Here is an 8,288-nt window from a genome sequence, read left to right on the forward strand (position 1 = left end):
GTTGGCGCTGATCCTTATGAGGAACAGTTGCTGGTCGGTGCTGGTCCTTACGAGGAGCAGTTGCAGGTCGTTGTCTGTCCTTATTAGGAGCAGTTGCATGTGCAGACGCAGGAGCAATAGCTGGCTGATGCGGTCTTCTCTGAAGAGGAGTTCTCTGGTCTTTCGGTGGTTGCATTGGAGCTGGTTTCTTTTGGTTTAGAGAGAATGTATTCTTCATAGCTGCTATCCTCTTGAGACATTCTGGGCAGCACTTATTCCAAGCATGGTGTGGCCTGGAACAATTGGGGCACTTAGATGTGGTGTGTCGTCCTTCTTTGTGGACCTCAATGCACACTTCTGTCCAATGTCGCTGGCTGCAGACACCGCATATGATGGGGCCTCTGCATTCTTCTTTATCATGTCCAAAGCGTTGGCATCTATAACATCGAAGGGGCTCAGGTGTATATTCTTCGATGGGGAAAGTTCCCCAGACTCCCAAGTCCAGTTTGGAAGGAACTGGAACTATAAAGGTGGCAATGAGACGTCGAACTAGAACGTTGTATTTGCTTGTGCCGCAAACAGCACAGTCAATGTTGTTGCACGACGCTGCAATGGAGAGAGGCATCGACACATGATACCTGGTAATGACAGTTTTCTTCTTGATAAAAGCAGGATCCAGCAGCGTTAAAGTGGGGTCTTCCTGAAGGAATCTGGGTGTCTCAATGTCCTTTGAGTAGATGATAAGGTCACCTTTCCTGTTGGGTCTTGCAGTGAGTTGCATGCCTGGCTTAGCAGCCATGGCCGCAACAGAGGCATAAGAGAGCTCGTTGTTCATTTGTGAAAGCCGAAACTTAGGCAGAGGCTTCTTTGGCTGTGTAGTTGGGATGTTCTCTGTAATGGCAGTGGCTTCTAGCGGGAGTGTTGTAAGGCTATCTGTGCAGTTGCAGCCCGTGGAGTGGGCCCCCTGTTCGGTCTCCATGGCATTGGAGGACTCAGGCTCGTAGGTTGAAGGGATGACTGCTGGTGCAATTGACTGCTGAGAAATTGTAGGGACAGACAAGGATGAGTCTGTGCACTCAGTCCTTAGAGTTACAAGTGGCGATGGTAGGGCTGGTACTGCAGCTGGTGAAGGGGTTTACGGAGTCTTTCTTCTCTTGGGAGGGGGTATGGTCCCTTCCTTGGCAGCTGTTTCCGTAGTTTTCCTGACTTTTCCGATGTTCATAAGCTTGGTGGATGCATCCTTGCATCTCTCACATCTGCATCTGATATGGTGATTATATACAGTTGGGTCGATTTCGAAGGTGGTATTGCTGACAATGGTGTCAAAGATCAAGGCACGTCGCTACAGGTATGCTGTACAACAGTCGCAGTCACAGGCCAGACTGTTAAAATAGTCCTCATAGTGTCTGCTGTCTTCAGGATAAAAATTCCATCCCCATTTTCCCAAATGAAAAACGGACATTGTGGCAAAACTCTACGGGGATCGCAGTGGAACTTTCATCCTGAGAGGTTGTCCAGGTGATGAACGTCGTATATGCTCCCAATGGTTATCCAGACGATGAGCAATGTTGATGATCCCGAGTCGGCGATGGTCCGTATCGGTTGGTTGGTTGGTTGGTGAAGATTGCCATGCTGGTAGCATGACACGGGCTCTTGTTCTAGACAGCCTGTAAGAGGATAGCAATCTGGAATGAGAACTCCTAAAGGAGCAAAAATTGGTGTATTAAAAAGAAAAGGTTGGATTTGAAAGAGTCTGGAACAGGAAAAAGGATGCAGAATGAGGGATAAAAGGATGCAGGATGAGGGATGAAGGAGGGATTTGACAAGACATGGAAAAGGGCAGAAAGTAACCCAAAAAAGGGGACTCCTTTTTAGGTCCACGAAAGAAAAGTTTTAGTTAGAGAAAAAGTATTGATAGCAGTAAGTCCCAGTAAGTAGGAGAGACTGGGAGAGGAGAGAAGGAATTTCAGTAAGAGAGAATAGGATTAGGTTTAAGCAAAGAGGCTTATCCCTGCTCTGTGGCTGGAAACTGGAGTTGCAGGAAAGTGGAGGTCGAGGATAAGGAAAGGACTCTGGTAAGGAATTGGAAGGGTATAGGTATGAGATCTTACAAGATGAGAGACTCAATTTCTTGATCCAAGGTTTGGGAAGGGAATGGGGATGAGGGTCGTTGCTGGTCCTTATGAGGAGCAGTTGCAGGTCGGTGCTGATCCTTATGAGGAACAGTTGCTGGTCCATATGAGGAGTAGTTGTAGGTCGGTGCTAGTTCTTATGAGGAGCAGTTGCAGGTCGTTGCTGGTCCTTATTAGGAGCAGTTGCAGGTGCAGACGCAGGAGCAGTAGCTGGCTGAAGCGGTCTTCTCTGGCGAGGAGTTCTCTAGTCTTTCGATGGTGGGATTGGAGCTGGTTTCTTTTGGTTTGGAAAGGATGTATTTGTCATAGCTGCTATCCTCTTGAGATGTTCTGGTCAGCGCTTATTCCAAGCGTGGTGTGGCCTGCAACAATTAGGACACTTAGATGTGGTGTGTCGTCCTTCTTTGTGGGCCTTAATGCACACTTCTGTGCAATGTCGCTGGCTGCAGACACCGCAGATGATGGGGCCTCTGCCTTCTTTTTTGTGATGTCCATAGCGTAGGCATCTATAGCATCGAAGGGGCTCAGTTGTATATTCTTCAATGGGGAAAGTTCCCCAGACTTTAAGTCCAGTTTGGAGGGAACTAGACCTATAAAGGTGGCAATGAGACGTTGAACTGGAATGTCATCTTTGCTTGTGCAGCGAACAGCACAGTCAATGTTGCTGCACGACGTTACAATGAAGATAGGCATCGACACAGGATACCTAGTGATGACAGCTTTCTTCTTGATAAAAGCAGGATACATCAGTGTTAAAGTGGGTTCTTCCTGAAGGAATCTGGCTGTCTCAACGTCCTTGGGGTAGATGATAAGATCACCTTTCCTGTTGGGTCTAGCAGTGAGTTGCATACCTGGCTTAGCAGCCATGGCAGCAACAGAGGCATAGGAGACCTCATTGTCTATTTGTGAAAAAGGAAACTTCGGCAGAGGCTTCATTGGATGTGTAGCTTGGATGTTCTCTGTAATGGCAGTGGCTTCTTGCAGGAGTGTTGTAAGGCAATCTGTGCAGTTGCAGTCCGTTGAGTGGGCCCCCTGTTCAGTCTCCATGGCATTGGAGGACTCAGGCTCGTAGGTTGAAGGGATGACTGCTGGTGCAATTGACTGCTGAGAAGTTGTAGGGATAGGCATGTACGAGTCTGTGCTTTCAGTTCTTAGAGTCACAAGTGGCGATGGTAGGGATGGTACTGGAGCTGGTGAAGGGCTTTAAGGATTCTTTATTTTCTTGGAAGGGTGTTTAGTTGTTTTGGCTAACTAGATAAGGCATGCGGGATGAACAACAGCATCGTAACATGACGCCTCTGGTCAAGGCACAGCTCCGCCACAAAACATAAGATTTAAGCATAAAAAATCGTTACTTTACAGCCAGAGCTTATTTAAACAATTCAAGAAATTAGTACTCAACTTTCCAGAAGAACGCGAGGCTGAAGATTGCGACATGAGGCAACGAAATAGCGAACACTGGGAAAAACAATCCATGCGGGAACGCTACAGAATACGGAATGAAGTGGACAGCTACGGCTGCCGTTTGTTTACGTCGCGAGGTACCGTAACAGTAACGCAGGAGGATAACTTTGCAACGGCTCCTCCTATAACTTGCCACCTTCCCCCTCGAAGCGTAAACGCTATTAGGGTGCAGATAGCCATGTGGCGTGTCAAGCATACGTCCCCTGTTGATTTACGATATCCTAAAGGGAAACCTTTAGAGTACTTGCGCCAGAAGTTAGAATTCTGCAAAACCTTTAGTTTAATTCTCTGGGAATATCTACTGTAGTCAAATATACCCTCAAGAAGCTACTGAAGGAACCTTCAGTGTATGATGCGTCTCCAATTGATCTACTTGTAAGGCTAGGTTTTCACTATGTTTCCGGCAGTCCCGGCAACCCCGTTTCGGGCCACTGTGAACAAAATGGGATGGACGGGAAAAAACGTTATACAAGTCTGTGGAACAGGATTGGCAAACGTGACAGGCCCTGACTGCCCTGGGTACCGGCTCAAAATTTTAAACTGTCAAAAAATTCACCCCGACAGTCCAAGTGCAGATCGAAAACTTATTAGACCGTAGTAAAATGGGGTAAACGCAACAAAAAAGTAACATAACGTACCAGGACGTAGTTAGCCTTATCAAAACTTGAAGGCATTCCGTAGCGTAACGGGAAGCATGTATATAGGATCCTTTTGTTATTAATTACTATACTCACCTAGATTTCTCAATTTCTATATTCCTGTTTTTTCTTATGGTCATTCTTCCGCATCTTTTGAAAGAACACATGCTCGTTATGAATAGTAATAATAATGAATTGATGACAGGTAATTGATTGTATTTATTTATACTAATCTGGAAATTAGTTTCCTTGATTAAAGAAAAGCCTAAGTGTTTTATTAATCAATAAAATATCACTATAACTTTACTGACGTCATAATTTTTATCTATTGAATTCCAGTCCATATAAAAACCTATTATACAAAAAATATCAACTTAGGCACCAGATATCTAAATAAACAATTCGTGAAAAGTTGAAGCTTTTTTGGAGGAGACTGAATCATTTTTATGGCAAAAAATTTAACATGACCATCAGGCTTTATGATAAAATGGTGATTCTAAATAACCAAACCTGTCAATCACAGAAAATTCTCGGCGAAATAAAATATACTGCATTTACACTATATAGCGATTTAATTTGCTTCACAAAATAACGTTCCTCAGCAAAATAATAAATCCTTATGGATTAAATGCAATAAAAAGATATAAATATGGCTACTACACCAGTAACAAAAAGTTCTCGAAGCTTTATTGAATATGTCTTAAATATCTCTGGAGTCAACCTCAAATAGTTCTGGAATGAAGAAACATCTTCATTGTGGAATTCTCTTACGATAAATCTTGAGTAATGGCCTAGTCTCAGCCGCCTATCTTATGACAACCATTCGCGCACCCACATAAATCGTTGCCTTCTCATTTTCCTTCTTACCAGCCGCTCTCTAGCTCTCCCTCTCTGACCTCGGATTTGATGAAGAGATTATATATATAAACGGAGCAAACAGGCAAAAACAAAATCGTCATCTTTGGAATCCATGATGTTCTCTTATCAAAGGTTAGATGAAATTATTGATGTTCCTTGGGAGGCCCTCATTTTTATACCATGGCCACAAACGTGCTCCAAAGCTGCCCGACGTCCACGTTTCGTCCGTTGAAAGCCTTGGCAAAACTGTATATACGTGTCTGACCCTGATCAGAACGGCAAAACGTTAGGCACCCTATCTGAACGTGAAAGACCTTATTTGAACGTGACAGGCCTGTGGGGGATGCAGGCCAAACTGTATTGCGCCTGTGAGCCTCCGGGGGAAGTCCCTCCCCCTCTTCCCACGGCATGTCGCGGACACCGTGGTAGATCGCAAGAAAACTTAGAATGCCGTAACAAACCTTGAATATGGAGGAAAAAATGGCAAAAAGTACATGTTGCACTATGTTTTGAGAAAACGGGGCTGCCGGGGTCGCTGGGAACATACTAAAAACCTAGCATAAGGAATAATATCTACTTTGAAGTATTAGAAAAACCTTATTAAGATTCTTTTTTAAGGAAACCTCTCGCCTACATCGATGTAGTTAGTTATTACAAAATGACTTCACTATAAGTAATAGATGTAAATTCTCTCTCTTGTTGTTTACAATTGGCTGTAAACTGAATCTCTTTTCTTTCTTCTCAGTCTTGTGAATCCTTCAAGTTGACTCCAGAGGGAAAAGTAAAGCCTCTTATTTTGACTTACATCATTGCACAAGGAATCACTTAATTCTTGTCAGTTAGAGATATTTATATTAACAGATCCAATGTGAACTTATTTCTTAATAAATACAAATTTATTTCAATGATGCCTTTCAAGATATAAATCAAACAAAAACTTTATCGCTAAGAAACATGTGTATGATTAGCAAACAGTGTTTGTTGCACATCTCAGGTTTGCTGAATGTGATAGTGTTGGCGCTCTACTTCTCCAAGTCAGGAATTCGGAAATTGGGCCAGGAAGGTTTTCCTGGAATCATTTCCCACACATTAATTTAACTTCTAATTTTTAGTGGTCCTTTGAACCTGATCTTGTTGTATGATGCCTTGCAGAATACATGTGTGAAACCTTAACTGATGACTTTATGTACGCCACTTAGCGGTTAATAAAGTAGCTGATTTCCTGTCCTCTAAGTTTCATGTTTGTCTTCAGTTCCTGGCTCCCCTAAAAATGTAATAGGGTGGCAGTGAGTGAGTGATTTACACGCCAAACGAACTATCAATGTGTGAATAAGATCCCAGCCATCTTTCTCAACGACTTAGACGCCCTGCCATCACGCCTAGCCACTGTGGCAGACCATCAACCACCCCAGATCCTGGACCACGCAAGTTTTATGGATGCCGCCATCTTAAAAAACTTGAACACTTGAATTCAGTGACCTTTCTCTACTTGTGTTTACCTGTGAACTGTGACATTCTTAGTCCCTGAAGATGAGGGATGATGACCCAGGTGCGGTAGGGGGCAACCATGCTGGTGGATGTATTCACAAATGACTTAATGGGCATAAAGCCACCCAGCTTTGATTGGCAAGGTTCCAACTTGCCACATTCATTCAAAACTTTCAGAAGATATTGCGAACTGATCCTTTCCACTCCCATCTACACTCGCAAACAGGGGCCAGAGATAGTAAACTACATACTCCTCTGGATGGAGACTCAAGCGGTAGAGGTTTTTGACAACTGGACTCACCTCACGGATGAGCAACGTTCCAGTTCGACCGGTGTGTGGGAAGCGTTTGTTAACTACTTCGAGACAAGTCAAACTTCAGGCTCGTACGTTTCCAGCTGCGTGAACTCATACAGCGGCAAGAAGAGCCGATTGACAGCTATATCAACCGCCTCAAGGTGCAGGCTCAACGATGCAATTTTGAAGGAAACAACCTGGAAGATAACCTCATTGACCAGGTTATCAAAGGTACAGCACATGTCGCAGTAAGAAAAAAGCTCTTTGACCAAGATCCGAAACAACTCACGCTTGACAAAGCAATAGATATTGTGAGAACTTTTGAGGCAACGCAAGCCCAGCTACAACAATTGGGGCACGTCAACAAATCAAGACACAAGAGCCGTCCGAAAGCAAAAACCTGTTTTTTCTGTGGAGGAAAACCTCATGACCTCAAGGACAGTCCCGTCATAGAAGATATGTGTAAACTGTGTTCAAAAACGGGTCACTGGGCAAAGGCTTGTCAAAACATTGAACGAGCCCGTTCTATGTCTATTGTACGCTCCAAACCTCAGAACAGCCGATCACAGTCAAGCGCAAACGCGAACCAATCACAGCCAAAGCCGCAACAGCGATTCGACCGTCAAGTTAGCGCCGTGAATACGTACAACCTGAGCAGTGACTTTGAATGCATGTCTTTCAACGCAGTGAACAATGATGCCAACAGATCGGAAGCTTAGGCATCGCTAAAAATCAAGCCCTACCCTGATCGCATGACAAACTTGTGCAGGAAGGTCGACACCGGTGTGCAGAGTAACATCCTTCCACTCAGGACATAACATATTCCCTCGCTATGTCAACTCGGATGGCATCCCGACATCTACAATTTCGTCCAAGACGACGCTCACCGCTTACAACGGAACCGTCATCCACCAGCATGGTACCCTCGTATTGCCGTGCAAATTTGCCGAAAATAAATGGGCGAACTGTGAATTCTCTGTGGCCGAGACCGATGGTCCTGTTATTTTTGGTCTACCCATGTGCACGAAACTCTGTCTAGTCACGCATAACTGTGCCGTTACTCAATCCGACGGTAGTGTGCGTTATACCTCATTGGAAGACATGAAAAGACACTTCCCTGACTGGTTCGACGGTATCGGTAAATTCAGTTCTGAGCAGAAACTAACTCTGAAGGATGATGCAAACCCAGTAAGACACCCGCCGAGACGAGCGCCCATTCAACTATGCGAGCAGATCATAAGCGAACTCGAACGTATGGTGGGTCTTGAAGTAATCCGTCCCGTAGCAGAACCCATCGATTGGGTGTCCAGTATTACATATATGACAAAACCTGATGGATCTCTCAGAATATGCTTGGATCCAAAAGACCTCAACAGTGCTTTAAAGAGAGGTCAACACCACACGCTGACTGTGGAAGAACTAACACATGTTTTT

The sequence above is a fragment of the Palaemon carinicauda genome, chromosome 25, assembly GCF_036898095.1.
Source record: "Palaemon carinicauda isolate YSFRI2023 chromosome 25, ASM3689809v2, whole genome shotgun sequence".
Taxonomy (NCBI): domain Eukaryota; kingdom Metazoa; phylum Arthropoda; class Malacostraca; order Decapoda; family Palaemonidae; genus Palaemon; species Palaemon carinicauda.